This window comes from Balaenoptera acutorostrata, chromosome 18, assembly GCF_949987535.1.
Source record: "Balaenoptera acutorostrata chromosome 18, mBalAcu1.1, whole genome shotgun sequence".
Classification (NCBI taxonomy): Eukaryota; Metazoa; Chordata; class Mammalia; order Artiodactyla; family Balaenopteridae; genus Balaenoptera; species Balaenoptera acutorostrata.
In genome coordinates, this window is record NC_080081.1 from 58,586,441 (window position 1) to 58,603,706 (window position 17,266).

General features: G+C 35.4%; 1 protein-coding gene across 5 annotated transcripts in view; it reads right to left on the reverse strand.

Moving 5' to 3' along the window:
• TSC22D1 (TSC22 domain family member 1) overlaps nt 1-17,266 on the reverse strand; it is a 129,836-nt gene that overhangs the window by 79,137 nt on the left and 33,433 nt on the right. For 2 of the 5 annotated variants that reach the window (XR_009005866.1, XM_057532578.1), the window contains exon 4: nt 15,159-16,857. The exons of 2 other annotated variants lie outside the window; for them this stretch is intronic. The gene's annotated coding sequence lies outside the window, so the exon portion shown is untranslated. Of the gene's footprint in view, nt 1-15,158; nt 16,905-17,266 lie in introns of those variants that run through there. One more of the 5 variants, XM_057532579.1, reaches the window with a different exon arrangement.

The window sequence follows — 17,266 nt, forward strand, 5'->3', positions numbered from 1 at the left end:
AAGAAATACAGTACCATTCTTAGCAAAGAAATTTGTTTATAAGTTTTTAAGATGCCCAAGGTAATTAGTTCCCTATTATTTCAGACATATTCATTTTCTCAAACTTATCAGTACCTCAGCAAGAAAAAAAAGTTCTATTCTTCGGTGTACTTTTTGCTCTACAAAAAGGCAACTTGATTGGAAGGGAATAAACAGCTGTTGTCCCACAATGTTCTTTGGCACCAATTTTCCAAATAAAAATGTACGCTAAGCTCACAAGTGGCACGGAGCTATTCTAAAGAATGTTGGGCAATTCAAGCAAGAAAAACAAAAAGAATATAATGTACATTATCTCAAAACAATGACTCACAGTTAATGAGTATTTTAAGTGATTGCAAAAGGCTGAAGGGATTAGTTTATTCCAACTACCAAATGCCAGGCTACCAGGAGTGTTTTATTACTCAGAATCTAGAAAAACAGGCCTTAAAACTACAAAAAGGTTTTTTTTGATAGATTTTTAAAGTTTCCTTTGAGAAACATACGATGTTTAATGGCAAACTGAGTTTTTCCATTCTAAATTTCTCTAACACAAAGCGTAAACTGAGTCAAGGCAAAAATTAAGTCGTATAGAAACGACCCCTTGGGCCCACTATAGGAACGGTGCAGAGAACCTCATGAACTGAGGCATGGAAACAGAAATGCTGGCAGTGCGTTATCTTCCTATAAGAATGAAAAGTATGAGCGAAAAAGAGTAAATTAATGAAAGGAGGAGCTAGACAAACAAGATTCACTTCACATCACCGTAAATGTTTTTTAAAAGTATTGTTCTTAAACTCAAATTCTCACTAAATATCCCTTTCCCAGAGATGATCACAAGTCAGCATCACTTGGGAGTTCAGGAAGTCATCAAACCTGCATTTAAAGACAAATCAAAACTAGCTTGAATATTTTATTTCCAAAGTTAGAAACAAATCTAATTTCTCCGTTTCGGAAGCCCTGAACAATGGAACCATGATTAAGTGCCAATTATTTTCGTACAGTATCGGAGTCTAGAAGTAAACTCTAGGATATTTTTCTCAAATTACATTCTTTTATCATCCAAGAAAGGCAGGGGGCTGGAAGAAAATATAACAGTTCAAGTTAATTCAGCTTTTACAGAAAATTCTTTCAATAACATTATTGTGAGCTTATCTTCCATTGATTACTTTCCTTCCTTTTTTGTATTCCTCAGTGGAAGAAAAATAAAGGTGGCATCTTAAGAGTTGATGAAATGAAGGGTACAAGCCAGTTACTGTGCGAAGTACTGGCAAATGGTAAGCAAAAGCAAACAAGATCCTTGGTCTCTTCGGGACTTTTAGCTAGAGGGAGAGACGGCACACCAAAATGTAAAACTGTAAGCATTGATACAATAGGTACATGGCACTATGAGAGCAAACAGATGGTGATCTAACCTGTTCAAGCACATCCGAGGTGTTCCTGAGGTAAGGAAAGGACCACCCAGCTAAGGCAAAAAGGATGAGGGAGAGACAGAGTAAAAACAATAAGAAGTGACCAAGGGTGAGAGCAGAGAGTTAAATAAGAACGTAGTCTTTCCGGGTTTCACAAATGACATTAAGGATTTTTGTCTCTATTCTACCCGTGGATTCTAACTAAGAACAACAGGAAGCAGCTGATTGTTTTAATTAAAGGTATAATAATATCAATCAAACTCGTATCTTGAGACACATCACTCTGGCTGTACTGTGGAGAATGAATTTGATTAGCACAAGGATGTATACAAGGAGACCCATTAGAACTCTTATGGTTCACGTTAGGAAGTAATAGACTAAGCCAGGACACTGACAACAGAGAAGTAGGTTACTGAGATTTCAGACACAAAAATCAACAGGACTGGATGACAGATGGGGTGAAGGAGGTGTGAGGAATACACATATGCAGAATGTGACCTAGGATTCCAGCATGCATAACTTGGATGCAGGGGGTGATAGTCACTAAACCGAGGAATGCTAAAGGAAGACCACATTTGAGGGGGGAAAGATCATAAATTCATAAAACATGTTGGAAGTGCCCTTGGGGCACACAGAAAGGAAAAGAGATGCCAAGTAGGTCGCTCGATCTCTAAAGTTGGACCAGTATTATTGAACTTGAGTCATCAGTATAAAGGTAATTAGTCTTAGAGTATGGATAGAGACGCAAAGAACTAAGAGATAACGACTGAGGAAACAGCCTTAGAAACTTCAATACGTAAAGTAAAGCCTGGGTAAAGAATGGGTCTGCAATACAGACTAAGAACCAGCCAGAGAGATATGAGTAAATCAGAGGAGTGAAGACTCACAGAGTCCAAAATGTCAGAAGAGGAGAATGCCATCGATCACGTTGAATGCTGAGAGCACACGTGTGACAAGGTATGAAAACGGTCTGTTTGATTCAGTGATAAGGTCACTGATCACCTCAATAGTATTATTTCAATGAAGTTAAGAGGTAGAAACAAGCTTGGAGTAGACTGAGAAGTGAGTGGCGTTGAAAGAAACGGAGAGAATGTTATAGAGAATGTTAAGTTTGCATATATACAGGAAGAGGTGGGGCAGTGCCTACAGTTAGATACCATTTTTTTTAAATTGGAGACACTTTAACATGTTTTTGTGCATATGAGAAAGATCTAGTTGAAAGGAAGAATTATGAAAAGGAATAAAAAAATCATCTGAGATTTTTTAAAGACATCTGAGAAAGCAGAGGTAATGTAACGTAGAGCACAGGTAGAGGATAAAAAGGATGGGTGCTGCAAAGGTTAAGATTCACGTTTGGCATCAAAATGAAGTCTTTCTCTTTAAAGTAGGAAGGGAGGTATCTGTTGAGAAAGCTGCATATTACTCAATGTCAGTGTATTCTAAAATAATAAAAGTTTAGTTAAATGATGGAAACACTTGTATGTTTATTTCAGTATCTGGTACATGGAAAAATGCTTTATATAGATTAGTCTATTTAACCCTCATAACAACCCTGTGCAGTAAGTATGTTTATTAGCTCCTTCACAGATGAGGAAACTGATGCGCAGAGAGGTTAAACAACTTGCCCAGGGTGAATGGCAGCACTGAGTACTCAAAACCAAACACTGACTCTATAGCCAAAGCTCAATCAGTATGCTGGACCATCTCTTGGTGGGCGTGAGACTGACCCTAAAGCACCCATACTGTCGGTACAGATTGATGGTTTCTGGAACACTTAATATCCTAAGTCTGGTACTGCTTGGATGAAAGTTATGTTGACCCCATTATTAAATAATATTAACTTTATTTATGGCCTAGGCAGTAAGGCTTCATAAATAAGCCTAGGTAGTAAGACTTCATAAATTGACCTCTGTAATCACTACTTCACACTACTGAGAAAGAATCCCAAAGATTTTTTCTTTTTTTAGTCTCCTATTGCTTATTTTCCAGGACTACGGCAACTATCCAACAGCACTAAAGTGGCGTTGCAATTCACCTATTTATGTGTGGATCTCCCTCACTAGATTTGGGCATCGCAAAGGCTGCCTACGTCTTCCTCATTGAAATATTTGTTCAGTGCCTACTGTGTGACAGCTACTCTGCCAGGTGCTAATAAACAGTATAAACAAGACAGACGTGATCCCTGGTCTCAGAGTGTCAGGCAATAAATAGATCAACAATATATGCTTTTAAATTGAGAAAAATACTAGGAAGGAATCAATATCAGAGAATGGAGGTCACGATGCAGAACTGGATGTTTAGCTATAGTGACTAGGGGAGGCATCTCTGAAAAGGAAACATTTAAGCTGAGACCTAAAAGCAGAGGAAGGGGCATTCCAGTCACTGGGAATCCCCTAAGATAGGGGATAAACAATTTAGAGACTAAATGAAATAAACCCAAGGTTGGCTGGAGAGCAGGAGTAAGGGTAAAGTTGGAGGTGAGATCATAGGCCATGATAAAGAATTTGGATTTTATAGTTTTTACAAAGAAGAGCACTGAGTATTCAGCAGGAAACAGTTACGATTTTATTTATACTTTAAAATCATTATAAATCCTATTCTATGAAGAACATAGAAGTCAAGAGATAAAACAAGGAGACCAGCGAGGCCTACTGCAATAGTTCAGGCGAGGGATGATGATAGCCTGGAGCAGAAGTTGGTAGACGGAAATGGTGAGAAGTTGGAACAGGTTTGAGAGAGATTTAGGAGGTAGATCTGATCTTTGAAAAAGGAGTAAAGGCAATTCAAAGGTGAAAGGACAGTCTTTTCAAAAAAACGGTGTTAGAACAAATAAACATCCACATTGGGAAAAAGATATATCAATCTAAACACTGGCCTTATCTCAACACTGAAGAGGATATAGAGATGGAAAATAAGCATATGAAAAGATGCTCAATATCATGCCATTAGGGGACTGCAAATTAAAACAATGAGATACCATCACACATCTATCAAAGTGGCTACAATTCAAAACACTGACAACACCAAACGCTGGCAAGGATGTAGAACAACAGGAATTCTCATTTACTGCTGGTGGGAATGCAAAATGGGACAGCCACTTTGGAATACAGTTTGGTGGTTTCTTAAAAATCTAAGCATAGGCTTACCGTTTAAGATCCAGCAGTTGCACTATTAGGTATTTTTCCAAATGCATTTAAAACTTACGTCCTCAAAACACCTGCACACAAATGTTTACAGTAGCTTTCTTTACTCATAAGTGCCAAAAATTGGAAGCAACCAAGATGTCCTTCAATAGGTGAAGGACAAACTGTGGCAGATCTATACAGTAATAAAAAGAAATGTGCTATCAAGCCACAAAAAGATAAGGACAATCCTTAACTGCATGTTGCTAAGTGAAAGAAACCAGCAGAAAAGGCTACATACTGTATGATTCCAACTATATGACATTCTGAGACGGACAAAACTAGAGAGACAGTAAAAACATCAGTGGGTGCCAGGGATTGAGGTGGTGATAAAATATCCTAATGGTGGATACATGAAATTACACATTTAGCAAAACCCATAGAACTGCTGACACAAAGAGTGAACCCAAATGTAAACTATGGACTTTAATGTATCAAAACTGGTTAACTACAACAAAGGTACCAAACTAATGCAAGATATCTGGTAGCAAGGGAAACAAGAGAAGGGGAATTAATATAGAAACTCTCTGTACTTTCTGGTCAATTTTTCTATAAACCTAAAAGTGCTGTAAACAATAGTAACAAGGTTAAAAAAAAAAAAAAAAAGTCCCAAAACAAACAACTGGACTAACGAAAAACAAATAGATTGTATATGGGAGGTGAGGAAGAGACCACTCCGTGGTTTTTCACATAATGATTCTGCACTGAGATGAAGAGAAAAATAGTCCAAGGTTGGACATGTTTTATAATTTTAATTTAAGTAGTTTAATTAATCCACTTGATATCCAAGTGGAGATATCAAGACTGGAGCTTTGAGGAGGTGGCTGGGCAGGGGATAAAAATTGGGGGAGTTAAAAAAAGAAAAAGTATTAAGCCATGGGAATGGATAAAATCATCTAAGTGTAAAGGAAGAAGAGGTGAGAGGAAAAACTCAAGGACTGAGAAGGGCATTTCAGAAGGTAGGAGTGCTCAACTACACTGAATTCTGCTAAGAGGTCACAAGGCACAGGTAAGCATCCAGTGGATCTGGCAACAGGGAGGACCTGGGAAACTTTGATAAGAGCAGTCACAGTGGTATGAGATGCAAAAGCTACATCCGGATAGACTGAGAAGTAAATAAAATTTGAGAAATTGTAACAATATGAGTAGACAATTCTTGGTAATAAATGTGAGTAGAGACTGCAGTAGAAGTTAGAGGGTGAAGAAAAGGTCAAGGTGGCTTCCTTTTCTTTTTTTTTTTTTTTTCTCTTTTTTTTCCTCTTTTGGCCACACCGCACAGCATGCGGGATCTTAGTTCCCCAACCAGGGATCGAACCCACATCCCCTGCATTGCAAGTGCAGAGTCTTAACCACGGGACTGCCAGGAAAGTCCCGCTTCCTTTCCTTAAGATAACATATGACAGCATAATTAGATGGTGATGGGAATGATCCAGTAGAGAGGGAAATTTGCTCATAGAAAATACTAAAGCCACAAAATCCTTGACAAGATACAAAAGACAGATCCAGGCTCTAGATAACAATGGGAAAAAGCCTTTGAAAAGAGGGGTATGGGGGTAGAAGCATCTCAATATCTCCAATGCTTGAGAGATGCATGAAATTTGGTAAGTGGATGCTCAAGAGAATTAAATGAATCAAATTAAAGTAGTGAAATGCTTTTAGAAGGCACCTAGCAAAGCACCACTACGTGTAAATGTTAGGACTCAAACTAAATTGGAATTATACTTAATATCAAAGAAGACAGAAATAGAGTGTAAGGTAAAATAAATTTTAAAAGGACAAAGCCAATGAATAGAAAAGTTACAAACAAGATAGATACAAACCCAACTATATCAATATTTCTTTAAATGTAAATGGTTGAAATATACCAATTAAAAGACAGAGGCTGTCAAATGGATTAAAGAAAAAAAAGACCTGACTATGTTGTCTATAAAAAACCCACATTAAATACAAAGATACAGATAGATTAAAAGTAAAGGGATAAGAAAGATACCATGATAATACTAATTAAAAGAAAGCTAGAATAACCACATTAATTTCAGGAAAACCAGACTTCAGAACAAGGAAAAGTTATCAGGGATAAAGAAGGGCATTACAAAACAATGAAGGAGTCAAGTCTCCATGAAGACACAACAATCCTTAATATATGTTTGCTTAACAACAGAGCATCAATGTATGTGAGCCAAAAACAGAGAGAACTCAAATGAGAAATTGATGAATCCACTATTATACTTAAAAGACTTCAACACCGCTCCACCAGTAACTGACGGATCCAGCAGGCAGAAAATCAGTAAAGACAGTTGAACTGAACAGCACCATCAATCAACTGGATCTAACTGACATCTAAAGACTACTTCATCCAACAACAGAATATACCTTCTCAAGCTCACATGGAGAATTCACCAAGATTAAGGGCCATAAAACACACCACAAAATTTTAAAAGAATAGAATGCATACTAAAAGTACACTCTCAGACACAAGGGAATTAAACTAAAATTAGTAAGATACCAAATATTTACAGATAAATGAAAAACCCCTAAATAGTTAGAAATTAAACAACACCTCTAAATAATACATTGGTTTCAAAAGTCTCAAAAGAAACTTTTAAATATTTCAAACTAAAAGAACATGAAAAAAGAATTTATCAAAATTCTGGGATACAGCAAAAACACTGCTTAGAAAGAAGAGCGACATAAACCTAAGGCAAGTAGAAGAAAAGAAATAAAAATTAGAGAAGTCAATGAAACTGAAAACAGTAAAACAGAGAAAAATCAACAAAACCAAAGTCTGGTTATTTTCTCAATAAAATTGATAAATCTCTAACTGGGCTAACAAATAAAATGAAAGAAGACACAAACCACTAATATCACAAAGGAAAGAGGAGCCACTACTACTGATCCCATGGATATTAAAAGGATAGTAAGGAGTATTATGAACAACTCTATCTCCACAAATTTGATAACTTAGATGAAATGAACCAATTCCTTAAAAGATACAATCTACCAAAACTTACACAAGAAACAAACTGAAAAGGCTTGTATCTATTAAAGAAGTTGAATCAACAATTAATAACCTTCCCAAGCAGAAAGCACAAAGCCCAGATGGTTTCACTGATGAATTCTACCAAATGTTGAATAAAATGACACCAATTGTCTACAATCTCTTTCAGAAAATAGAAACGAGAACAATTCCTTACTCATTCTATGAGGCAAGTCTAATATCAAAATCAGACAAAGACATTACAAGAAAGGAAAATTACAGACCAGTGTCTCATTAACCTTGATACAAAAATCCTTGACAAAATATCAACAAATTGAATGCAATAATATGTAAAAAGAATTATACACGGGCTTCCCTGGTGGCGCAGTGGTTAAGAATCCGCCTGCCAATACAGGGGACACGGGTTCGAGCCCTGGGCTGGGAATATCCCACATGCTGCAGAGCAACTAAGCCCGTGTGCCACAACTACTGAGCCTGCTCTCTAGAGCCCGGGTGACACAACTACTGAGCTCACGTGCCACAACTACTGAGGCCCGTGTGCCTAGAGCCCATGCTCCGCAACAAGAGAAGCCACCGCAATGAGAAGCCCACACACCACAAGGAAGAGTAGCCCCTGCTCACCACAACCAGAGAAAGCCTGCGTGCAGCAACAAAGACCCAACACAGCCAAAAAAGTAATTTAATTAATTAATTAATTAAAAAAGAAAAAAAGAATTATACACCATGGCCAAGTTCCATTTATTCCACATATATAAAGCTGATTTAGTATTCAAAAATCAATTAGAAACATTAACAACTAAAGAAAAAATATCATCATATCAATATATACAGAAAAAGCATTTGACAAAAGCCAACACCAATTCATGATTTTAAAAAAAAACACACAAACAAAAAACCTTTGAGGAACCAGAACTAGAGAACTTCCTTAATGTGATAAAGAATATCTACAAAAAACCTACAGCTAACATCATACCTATTGGTGAGAAACTAGATGCTTTCCACCAAATATCATGAACAAGACAAGTCCCTTCTCACCATTCTTATTCAACATTGTTGTGGCAAGTCCTAGCCAATGCAATAAGCAAAGGAAGTGAAAGGTATAAAGACTGAGAAGGAAAACATAAAACTGTCTTTGTTTCCAGAAGGCATGACTGTGTACACTTAAAGTCCCTAAAGCAAGGAAAAAATACCTGCAATTAGTAGGCAACTATAGCAAGGTTGCAAGATACAGGTAAAGTCAATTGTTTTTCTATATATCAGCAATGAACAACTGGAATTTAAAATACACCATTTGTATCAGCACCAAAAAAAAAAAAATACTTAGGTATAAATCTAAGAAAATGTGTCTAGACTGTGAGGAAAAACCACAAAATCCTGATGAAAAATCAAAAAGATCTAAATAAATGGAGAGTAACTGCAAGTTCATAGATAGGAAGACTAAATATGGTTAGATGTCGGTTCTTCCCAACTTGATCTTTAGATCCAGTGCAATCCCAATAAAAACCCCAGCAAGTCATTTGTGGACAAATTGATTCTAAAGTCTATATGAAAAGGTAGAAGACCTAGAATAGTAGGCACAATACTGAAGAACAAAGTCAGAAGTTTGACACCCAATTTTAAGACATACCAAAAAACTACAGAATTCAACATAGTGTAGTATCAGCAAAAGAACAGACCAATAGAACGGAATAAAGAGCCCAGAAATAGATCCATATAAATATAGTCAACTGATCGTTGAAAAAGGAGCAAAGAAAATTCAAAGGAAAAAGGACAGTCTTTTCCTGAACACTGGCCTTACACCTTTCACAAAAGTTAACTCAATGGATCACAGGCCTAAAGGTAATACTCAAAACTGTAAAACTTCCTGAAGATAACATAGGAGAAAATCTAGGTCACCATGGGCTTGACAATGAGTTCTTAGATACAACACTAAAAGCACAATCCATTAAAGAAAAAAACTGATGAAGTGGACTTCATTAAAATTTAAAACTTCTGCTCTCTAAGAGACACTGTTAAGAGAATGAAGACAAGCCACAGACTAGGAGAAAATACTTGCAAAACACTTATCTGGTATAGGACTGATATCCAAAACATTCAAAAAACTTTTAAAACTCAACAAAAAGAAAACTGATTTTTTAAATGGGCAAAAGATCTGAAAAGACACCTCACTGAAGAGGATATACAGATGGAAAATAGTATCATTAGAGAATTACAAATGAAACAGTAAGATGCGACTATACACCTATCAGTGGGACTACAATCCAAAACACTGACACCACCATACACCTGCAAGCAGATAGGACAACAGGAACTCTGGTTCATTGCTGGTGGGAAGGCAAAATAGTCCAGCCACTTTGGAAGACAGCTGGGCAGTTGCTTACAAAGCTAAGCATAGGCTTTACCGTAAGATCCAGCAATTTCACTACCAGGTATTTTTCCAAATGAGTTGAAATCTGTCCTCAAAACACCTACACATAAATGTTTATATATAGCAACTTTGTTCATAAGTGCCAAAAATTGGAAGCAATCAAGATGTCCTCCAAAGATGAATGGAAAAAAAAAAAAAAAAGATGAATGGATAAACAAACTGTGGTAGATCTATATGATGGAATACCATTCAGTAATATAAAGAAATATGTTATCAAGTCACAAAAAGACATTGTATATCACTAAATGAAGGAAACCCAGCCTGAGAAGGCTAAAAACAAAACTACAGATTGCCAGAGATGGGGAGGGGTGGGAAGGGAAAGATGAGTATAGGTGGAACACCATTTGCAGGCAGGTGAAACTATTCTGTATGACACTATAATTATGATACGTGACATTATGTATATGGCAAAACCTGTAGAACTGTATGACATGAGTGAACCCTAATGTAAACTATGGATTTCAACTAATAATGATGCATCAGTATTAGTTCATTAATTGTAACAAAATACACCACACAAGGTTATCAACAATAGAGCAAACTATGGTAAGGAAAATTGTATAAATGGGGGCGGGCAGGGGGAGGACTGTACTTTCTGGTCGATTTTTCTGTAAAACTAAAACTACTCTCAAAAAATGCATACTAAATCAAAAATCCCTTTTATCTACTTTAAACACCGAGGTTCTATGTGAAATTTTCCTGAGAATGTGCATTCTTTTTGGCAAAGATATTTGACAATCAATGGTGTGATAGAATTCTTTAGATTTTGACAAATCATCTTTTAAATGCCATTTTTGTTGCTTGATTATGTGTCCTTGGGCAGGCGCTGTAACCTCTGAGTTTCAGCATCTTTGTGTGTAAAATAAAAAATTACCTTTCTCATAGGTCAACCGGATCTAATTAGATAAATATATGTAAAGCACCTAGCAAAAGCTGCACAGAGTAGGCATGTAAATGGTTGCTCTTTTCTTTCTCCCTCATTTGTCCCCAAATTCTAACTCAGGTAAGGTAGAACACAACCTGTCTCAAACCAGTATTTCCCAAACAAAGGTACACATACCCTAAAGGTACATGCAACCATTAAATAAACACCTTGTGTCTTCCTGGAGCTCAATTTAAAATCTGGGGGAAAAAAGCTATATAACTGGTAACTTAAAACACTGTTATACCAAAACAACGTTGCGACAGTATTCACACTATATTTCAAGAAGCAACATAAGACTGTGCTTTCATTAGACTTTTGGTCACACTCTCAGACTTCCAGGGCCACTTCTCCACCATCTTCAGCTGTTTGGGGTGTACCTCAAACTTCTCCACTGAAGCACTGACTTTCCTTTCTAGTTTCAATTATGCTACTAAACACAAGTTCATTTTCTTCTCAATGCCAGTGCCATGTCAACAGTTTAGCTCCAAAGGGCCTGGCTCCTCTTAAATTACTAAGGACAACCTGAAAAATAACATTTTACATTACACAAGCCATTTAATATGGAATTTATAGTTATGTGAGTCAGAATTAAGCAATAATTGAAATGAAGATGGTACTTTTTTGATTGCTTTCTCAAGGTCTTAGCTATTACCTTGAGCCAATTTTTTTCTTTTCCTCTGAACTGTGCACATTAGTCTGTACTGGCCTAATTTTTTGAAACAAAATTTTTTGCATATCACTTTGTAACTCTTTTGTCCAAGAGCATCTCGTAAAATTAAGCACCTGACTGGCTAAATACGTAAACAAAATGGTATGAGTCACAGGGCTAAACACAGGCTGAGCGTGTACTGTGTTGGTTCAGTGTCACACATTAAGAAGAATAATAAACTGAAGCATGTTCAGAGAGCTACAAAACTCTTAAGGATTTCAAAACCATGCTACATGAATAAGAGCAAAAAAAAAAAAAAATGGAGGTGTGCTCAATCTGTAAGGGGGGGAGAAACTTGCGCTTGGAATTGATGGAGTATAACAGCCATCTTAAGATACCTGAAGGCTATCATATTTGAAGGGCATCAGACTCGCTCTATGTTGTCCAGAACTAGGACTAACATGATGAGGCAATAAAGTACAGTTAAGTATAAATCTCTGAGCCTGGAGTCAAGAGACTTGAATCCTACAGCAGACCTGTAATAAACTATGTGATATTAGAAATACATGTATTGTTCCCAGATATCAATTATCTTGCATGTAAAATTTTACATATTTTATTTTACAGATAAGTATGCTAACCTAGTTAATTTCTAAGGTAATTTTCAAATAAAAAATGACATGGAAGCATATTCTGGGTCAGCTTCTTACCATCAGAGCATCCCTGAACATGGAATCAGCTACCTCACTGACGTAGTGAGTGCTGTCACTAGCAATATGATCATTTGCTCTGCATAAAGGCAAATGCAGACTAGACAGCAAACTGTTTTAAATCAAAGCCAAATGTCCACGAGCTGATGTCCTTATAAAAAGAATCAAAAAGATAGGATGGAAGGTTACTGTGTTTTCTATATTGCCATCTATTGAGTAAATTATACTAGTAATGTAATTCTAGAGAAAGAATTCTAAATCATTTTTCTAGCTCACCTGTACTGAATACTGCATTTTCCTTTGTTTCTAGATATACTACATATTATGCTAACACTTGATTCTTTGAACCTACTTAATATACCTTACAGAATAACAGTATAACTTTGAACAATTTTATATACTAGCCAACAATATTATATCTTAATCCTTAATATAACAGATTCCCGAGTTACAGTGTAAGTGAATGTTTATAAAACTCAAATTTCTCAAACCGAAGTTAAAATTACTCAGTACAGCTACTGTTTTCTAAATTCTAGGTTTCATTTAACAAAAACAGGCATACACAGCAAACATGAAGCCAGGCAATAACCTCAAAGAATCTGTACTCAACTTTCCATTCAAAGTACAATATTTTAACAGTTCTCAGGGCTTAAGAAATACTAAATTAAATATGGATCATAAACATTAAGAGAGCAAGGGAAGGAGATGCCAATGGAATATATTCAGGCCAGGTACCAAAAGGGTTCAATGTCTGAAGATATTTGTTTCTAAATGCACTCCAAAGTCATACAAAAACAAATTAGTGGTTTATCCATTGCTCTTCTCTGGGAGAGATTTTTAAGAAAAATTATTTTCCTAATTCTACATCTGTCTGAAAATCAAAGGATATCTGTTGTAGTTTACTTTATCATCAGACATTGCACTGAACACATTTTGAACATTTTTCTACCTATGCCATACCTTACCTCTTGAGTAGAGATCCCTTTGATCGTAATTCCTGAAAACTCCGATGCACCCTTCAAAGTTCCCTAACGTTTTTTTACTGCAGTGATCTAATTACTTTAGATGTACATTTAGTGGGAAAAAACTTTAAAGAGCACCTATGTGCTTATTTTGGAAACACAAATCTTTCACATTTCAGGACTACGTTAATGTGAATTTTTTTAAATGGGAAATAAAAATACCTGAATTTTTAAAAATCAAGAAATCGCTTAGGACATCTAGGCACTGACGTTTTGCTCAATTGTTTCAATACAGCAAAATACAGTAAGATCTGTGCACTTATTTACAATAAGCTACAAGGTCAGTACTTTGCAGTCACACTGCTTATGTGACATTTACCTTTTTTAAAACAGAAGCTATGTTAAAAAACTGTTTCCTCACTAAGGAACAAAACAAAACTTTTTCCTATAGCTAATCCCATGAATCATGGTGAAACAATAAGCCTACATTCTTACACCTCGGAGATAAAGCCATGTTCAACATTCTGTAATGTTTTTATTTTGAAGCTATTGACAGTGTAGGGAAAAGTCCATGTAATGAAAATTATTTAAAACTCTCATTTCACCATTATTTTTACAATATGTTTGAAATTTCCAGTGCAAGATTTTTATTTAACCCCCCAACCCTACCCTTCTATACACATATAGTTATGGCTTATAAATTTTTTTGTATTCAAGGAAAATACAGCCTTCCATCTTCCATAGAAATACATTATGTCTGTAAACCTTTTAATAGCTTTAACTCTAAAAAAAAAATTTTATCCACAGAATCTTTACTCATCTTTCCCAAACTTACCAGACTAATAAAGCCAAGAATTTTAGCTCCTCTCCCGCCCCCACCCCAAATACAGTAGCTATTCTAAATCATAATTTCCTTTTATAATTCTCATTTTTCAGAGTACAATTTCTTCAGGGAGCCAAATTCTTTCATTTTAATCCACAAATTGTCATTAATCAAACTTTATTTCTTGCCTAGGACCCTATCATAATGTTCATTTTTAATTTTAGGAATCCACTTCTTATGAGTTTTCTTCAAATCAAAAGGGAAATCTCCTCTTGCCTCTAGCAGACTCTGCATAGGAAAGCTAAATTGTTCCAGTGGCTTTGATTAAGTTTATGTAGATATCAAGACAAGAATCATTAAAACCCAATTTTATCCTTTTCCATGTTGTTTTGATAAGGTTAAAAGCAAGAGACTCTAAGATTTCCCCTTCTACAATTATTTGTTCAAGGAGAACACTAAAATATAAAACATTTTCTTCTCCTATTAACAGCACCCACAAATTGGGTAGTTCTCCAATCAGCCGTTACTTTCAAATATTCTTTTTCTGAATAGAGGAACTGTCTTTTGTATGCTATTTTGTAAGGGTCTTTGTTTATCAAAATCTCACTTTAAAAGATTTGACCATATTACTCCTGATATTTATGATATTAACTCGAGTTTTAATGGTTTGCAAAATTGGCATACAAAAACGGCATCTAAAAAAATCCAATTCTGGAAACAAAGCTAAGATGAAGCTAATCAGGAAAATGCAAAAATAGACTAAATAGATCACCTATTTCCTACATTTGGCACTGGGTGACCCAATGAGAATCATTTTAATTCAACAGTTTAAAATAATTTTTTTTCTCTAAAAAGTTTAACATATACAAGGATAGGATATATATTCAGAAATACTTAGAGGAAGATACATAAAATTAAAATACACTTAAAAATACTGTTGTAGTTTCCATTTTCTACTCCTGAAAGAAAAATAAGCCATTTATCAGTAAGTGCATTTTTTTTATGGAGAAAATATTTATTAGTTTTTCAAATGATCACATAATACAAATATTACACAATTAGTCATTCTAGAAAAAAATTAGCTTATAGTAATATCCATAAAATAAACACTGAAAAATATAGGATTGCATATTGTGACACGAAATATTTAAAAATCTGAAAGGAAAATGTATCAAAATAAAAGTTTAAACACATCAGTTCACATTAATATACATAAAGTTTCACTTTTAAATAGCTTTTAGTGGCATGAGATGAATAGAAATGCACTTACATTTCTTTTGCACACTTTAAGGAACAAAGCTAAAATTTAATCAAAGCATGAGATTAATGGGATTAAGAGTTTAAATCACTTCTTCAAAACTGAAACAAAAGGCTAACAACCTCACAGGCCATAAACTCGTTTGTATTGTGGTTCAAAGAGTTCAACTAAATTTCCAAGCAAATCTCACTTTCAGTTCCCTGAGTTCTTTCTAAAATGTTGAGTGAGTAGTTGTTTTTTAATTTATATGTGTTTGTAACAACTATCTTATTAACTTTTAACAAAAACAAATCAAGAGTAAAAAGCTGTAATTGTTTATGGGAATTCAGAGCTCTCTAGGGAAATTTTAGCTCAAATTGATCTTTTAAACTTACTTTTAAGTACTGTACATACAAAAGTTTATTTATAATAAATGAGGGGAAAACAGGTCTCACAAATAGCCGAGAAAGACTAAAGGCCAGGTTATAATCCAGCAAATGTGGTTTCCAAAACCTTTAAGATTCCTAAGACATTTAGATGCTTCCATATTATTATCTCCAGAATTTCTATTCTTAAAATTTATACCAAATAAAACAAACTGGCAGCATTGCATAACTTTTAAAAACTTCTTTAACAGCTTTTGACTGACCAGTTAAATAGATACCAAAAAGAGAAATAAAACATTTTGATCACTACTGCCATCAATTTATCGACAGTATGGATAACTATCTTGCAACACTTATTCACACACAGAGGCTTATCCTACTACTACCAATTGCTTTTGCTCTATAAAATACCTCTTTTTTTCAGTATCATTCAACTTTAGAATGCCTGCAATGCAGAACGATACCTCTAGTTTAACAGGTATTTACTACTTTAGAAGACTGAACTCAAAGACGTCTCTACTCCTATACTGGAATCTTTGTTGACTTGACAAATAAGAATAAGGCTCAAGACTAGAAAAAGTTAAAAAAGTGCATCCTAATATTAAAAGTAATTTGGGAATAATTAAGAAGTTCACCCTTTATATTTCCTAGTTCCTTTCAGTGTCAGGCAACAAAAGACAGTTTCATTATGTTTTTTGGATCTCCCAGACTACTAAAAAAAAGTTTGCCTGCTTCATTAAGGTGATTTTCAATCCCACAAATCTTTTAAGTGAAACAGATACAGAGAGCTGCTTTTTAAAGAAAGGTGTCTCTCATGCTTCCTCTATTTCAGTCTTCTGAATAAAAAGGAATATTTTCATGGCCATGTAAAATTCCAATCTGAAAAAATTACGTCATTATTTGAGCCTTTCCGTTTCCAGACCAAGAGTACACCAGAGTAAATCTTAAAGTTTATCAATGACAAGATCAGGTGGCTCTCTCATCCTTGTGTCTTCTAGATATAATGCATGGCTCCGTTCACCACTGCCTTCCAAACTGCAGCTGCTGCATGTGTGACAGATATCATCCATGAAGGCTCTGCTAGAAGAGTTCCTTTTGCTGAAGTATGATGTTTACCAGTTGAAAGAAATCTGGGCAATTAGAGAACAAATAAACCGGTCTCCCATTATCAAGATACCTGGAGTCACAGAAGGGATCCACCAAGGAGAAATGAAAACCTGCCAAAAGCACCAACTTCACATTCTACCCACTGTAGGTGATAAGAACTTCCTGGAATCAAATCCTACCCTTGGCATCAAAGAAACTAAGAGAAAGCCATCTTAATGCCATGGGGAAAATCTAGGACAAGGCTCTTTTGCCACACATAACATTATTCCTACGGACTGGAAAACTACTTGTGAGTATATTTAACATAGCTTTCAGGGATGTTATATCCTGAAACTCATTCTCATTAATATTTATCTTATTAAAGAATGAAGCCCAGACTTGACAGTAAAACCATAATGGTACTATCATTGCATCTTGTTTAAAGATCTACTT